Here is a 5,167-nt window from a genome sequence, read left to right as displayed (position 1 = left end):
TGTACGTCTACAGTGTGTGTAGTGTTCATGTTTTAAGAGTGGCAATAAAATTTCCAGTTTCTGTTTGTACTGACCGTATAGGTAATACATTATGGTGAATGCCACACAAGTTTGCCATGCCAGTAGCAACATCATATCCCTGACAACTGGAAAGGAGGAAGTATCTTAGGATTAGAACACCTCAACAGACTTCATAATTGTAGTGGAAGGTATCACTATAGATAATGTGGCCCTGCACATAAGACAGGTCAATGGGAGTAATGTTTCTTGCTCAAGTTGAATTGCTACCAGGGAATTAAATCTGCTAGAATTTATACATCACGGTTGCAAAGCCAATGCCTGTAGAGAAAACATCCTCCACCACTTTAATTTTTGGTAGCCTGTAATACTTCATAGTCTTAAACAGTTGTCAATATTTGTAACAATTTATATTAACAGGGTATGTGTTATTCTGTCTCTTATGCAACAATGCCAACAGGACTTGGATGAGCACAGGCCCATTCACCCTTTATGTCATTAATTTAATCTAAAATTATATGGGCTAAAGTATAGGGTTTAGTGTACAATTCTGAACACTTTATTTTTATGTTCCTTCCATACTAGCTTGTAAAATTCATGTTTTCATCAATATGGCTTGCAGCACACTGAATAGGCAATGGTGGTGGCCATGGTCCAACAATACTAGTACAATACAATGGGTATGAGGACTGATGTTAATATACGAAATAACAATACCACAAATCTGCATGTAATAACATAAAGTCTATACCACCGTTCAGCTAGGAAAAGAGTGGTTCTTGTACAAAATGAATGGGCCGAAGTGCAGTTTCTAATCCGGGGGGTATGTTATCTATGTTGGCACATTCTGGACAACATGAATACAATACAGGCTTCACTAATATGTGTGTGGGTATGAGAACTGCTCCACATGTTCTATTATATCCACACTAGAACTTGTTGGATACCCTCACATCTACCTGGTGGCCTTAATGGTGAATAAAAAAATCATGTTGTGGTAAAATTTTGTAGATGTTTCTTGATTTTCTTGTATATCATCCATTGCCATACCTCAAGGGAAGGGGGGCTCTTGAACCCCCTCCAAAAATATTTAGTATACCAAGGTCAAGATACTCTAATAGAGCAGTCATTCTAATAAAGCTCTCAGAGTAGTGTGTAGTGAGCTATGTAAGGATTTTTATGTACTTTATCAGTGATAAATGTATAGTTGGTGAGGAGGGCAGCTATTGTCAGCTAGCTGTGACTTTTTTTTTTTGGTCTCACCTTATCAAACCAGACAATATAGAACCTCGGTTCATTTTTGACCCCCCTTTCCATAAGTCTGGATCCGCCCTGTCAAGGGATACCACTACCCACCCATGGCCATGTCTACACCACACACAGCTCAGTCAGGGGTGAGCCATTCTTCATCAATGGATCATCTTGCAGATGACAAATCTTCCAAGTATTTTTTGGAAAAGGTGAATTAACTGATTTTGAACAATGACAGAGCTTCTCAAAGACTCTACTAGTATCATCTTTGACTCAATTTGTCTGACTTTTGTCTAAACATGCATGTTTGTATGTACACAAGTGTTGCAAATGTATGCATCTGTGTATCCCTTTTCTTTTGTTTAAAGACCAGTTAGACCACTGAAATCCAAGAAGGTGCAGCACTGCAATACCAAGAATACATCACTCTTGAAGCCATCAACTTTATGACTCACTTACAGAGGTCAGTATTCACTGTGTATAGTTCAATGGGGATGTAGTGGCTACCAGTAAATACCTTGATATTACCCGTGCTGATCTCCCATGAATGATACTACTCTGTCTCATTATGTAAGCTGTACCAATAAAAAGTGACAAGAGAATAAAAAAAAAACTATGTTGCTAAGAATGGCTCCCTTAAATAACTGGTCATTACACCACACAGATTAGTAGCCAGTCTCATACAGTGTATGTTGTAGTGTTGCTAGGTGTTGTAGTGTTGCTAGGCGAAATATTGGTTGAAGGAAATTAATGAACACCCAGGTCCTAATTCAACTTTCTCTTATATACACTGCACACTGAATGCATGAGTATGACAACAACTGTTAGCAAGATTGTTTTAAAATTACATGTAATTAAGCATAATGCATATGGTTACTTGGATACACTTATGTACATAATAAAAAAAAGTTAATGTTCATAATACGATAAGACACATAGTCACAGTTCTTTATGGGTGTGGAGCAACTTAGTTGACTCTCCAATACCTCTTCAAACACCTCATCATTGGGCTGTGGACTTGTTTAATGTATAGCCCGAACACTAGTGGGTGGAAGAATAGTGATACGTTGTTGCTAATGACCAACTCCCAAACTTCATATTAAACTTTGTAGAGTCAATCAGATTTCTTCCTAGAAGATGTAAACTGGAGTAGAATGAAGTAATAGCTATGCTACCCAAACCTACAATAAGCAGGGTGATGATGGGGTTCTTGTGCTGCATCATATTGCATCATTTCTTTTTTAAGCCTGTAATCCTCTCAGACTGACTGCCGGTGGTTCCTGCTAATCTGGTTTCCCTTTCAATTTGCTTGTGAAATTTGCAAGCTTTGATGGTTAAGTAAATGTTGAGAGTTATTGTAATGATTGATGTTATGATAAATGGCACGAGGTAAAGCATCACAAGTTGAAGGAGAGCAGCACCTTCTTGCATACAGATGCCATACTTTGTAACTTGACTGTACCCATTAGCTTTAGAGAGAAATATCTGAACAGTAAGTGTAAGCTAACAGCCAAACACCAGTGATAACATCAGCTATAACACGAGATGTTATCATTCTCTTGTGCTTGAAAAGAGAAGTTATTGCTATCACCTTATCAGCTGCTATTATCACGAATGACATGTTGTTGACATGTGATGGAATCAAATAAAACCTCAAGGCACCACAACCAAAAAGAGGCTAACTGAAAACTGATCATCATGGTGCTAGCAAGTAACACAGCCCATTAGTGTAGCTATATCATACCAGATATTAGTAGGTTGGCTACAAATATATTGTGAGGCTTTTGTAAACTTCTTGTGGTCTTGATGGTGTAGACCATGCACCCAGCCAGACAGCAGCAAGATAACTGTTGTAGCAATCAGTTTGAACACAAAGGAAAGGTAGGGAACATATCCTGGTAGAACTGAACCTTGATCATCTATCACCTGATCACTTCCTAAGCCAGAGTAAGTTATACGGCTCATCTTTCTTCTCTGTTGTAAACACTAACTGAAATGTCGTATACACACTATCAGTGAAATACTGTCAGTGTGTGTTATTTTACTGATAGTAGAGGAAGCTTTTATAATTATAATACAAAGAATGTGATAGTTAGCACAGCTTTATTGTTGAATTGTATGTATGTACATCAAAGTACACTTGCCTGCCATACTAGCTTAGCATTACCCTGTGTCTTGATATATTGATAGCACAAAACTGTTCTAGTTGTAATTTGTCATTGCTATACATGTGCAGTCCCACTGCTGCAGCAATAGTTTATCAGGATGTATAGCACATGCCCACTTACTGTAAGTCATTTTGTGTAGATAAATTTATCATGTCATTTTGCACAACGTCTGCTTGGATGATACTGGCTAGCTTCACTAGCAGTGATCATCTTCTGGCAGCAATGTGTCAACCAATCAGGAGGATGCACCAGGTATCCATCACACATAATCCTATAATAATTATCACTGCTTGAAGTATCTTAGTTTACTACAGTGGTATATCCCCAGTATATGGAACAGTTAATTGTTTGTTATTTTAGTAGTTTTTCAGTAAACCCGCATCACTGATGTTTTACTGAGAGTTTAAAACTTAGTAAAATAATTATGTTCCATATACTTAAGTTTACTGACACTTTACTATCAGTATAACTACAGTAAGGCATCTTAACAAATTAGTAAACTAAGAACCTTCAAGCAGTGTATGTGGACACAAACACACACACAGAGTCACACACCTTATCAGCCTGTCTGTTGACAATAGCAGGGTCCTGGTTCCAAAGAACTGGACCTGGCACAAACTTAGCTTGAGCCATATTGCTGGTGCCGGGTGAAATCACTTTTACGATGGAACATTCTGCCACATCCACAGTAGCTATTGTCAACCCACACAACACACCGCATGTTGTCCTGATGACAGGGCATTATCATGATATTACCCTGTGGTTACGACAATATAGCCTTAACGACCAACAACACAAGCCTCACCACAAATGCTTTGATACTAAGGCAGTACAAAGCTCTTTCATTCTATATATTAGGTTGCTTAAAGTTTTACATTGTGAGTTTAGCATAGACTCTAACATATTGGTTTACTTAGACAAGTGCCCAATCTCTCAAAGGAAAAGCATTGTATGATTTTTGTATAGCTCAGCAGCTAGGCATCACTGATTAGTCATTTTTGCAATGTTGAGGTTGTTTTCTACACAGTGCGTTTCTATTCAATTACATAATAAGATGGCCCAAACTTTAGTACCTTATAATCTTAAGTGTACTTATGTACCTTAGCTTACCTTAATGGAGTTATATGACTAGAAATAGTACCACAAAAACCAGTGGAACCATAATTTCATTTTAAGAAAAGCATTGTGTACTGGCTATATAGTAATGTTTTGCAAGTGTGTTTTAAACTCACGATCAATGTTTAGATTCATCTACGTATTAGGTGAGCATGGGCCATGTTATAATTACGTATTACTTATACATTACATAGCTTGCTTGTGTATTTGTACTATAGCTAGTGTGTATTCGTGTAGGTGATTCAAAAGTTACTGTCACTGTCAAAAGTTATTTTACTGAATTTGTCCTTCCTACGGTTAGACAAATCTTAAATAGATTTTCAGATATGAGGTGCATCTATCCAGAACATTTGTATCAACTTGAGCAAAAGTTCATAATATTAGGAAGTACCTGCATGTAGTTTAATATTATAAACTATATATTTCCCTGAGTGAGTGCCAAGACATGCCTTCCAGACCTGTATTATATGCATACAACAACTTATCTTGCTTCATTCTCTCTCAAAAGCATTGATTAGGGAAGATGTGATGGCTTCATGCCTATCTATCACATAGGACCACACTAAATAAATTTCAGTAACTTTCTATTAGTAAACTTACACCATATCAATAAT

The sequence above is a fragment of the Dysidea avara genome, chromosome 7, assembly GCF_963678975.1.
Source record: "Dysidea avara chromosome 7, odDysAvar1.4, whole genome shotgun sequence".
In the NCBI taxonomy this organism is placed as follows: Eukaryota; Metazoa; Porifera; class Demospongiae; order Dictyoceratida; family Dysideidae; genus Dysidea; species Dysidea avara.
The sequence above is the reverse complement of the archived record's forward strand: the minus strand, read 5'-3'. Positions refer to the sequence as shown.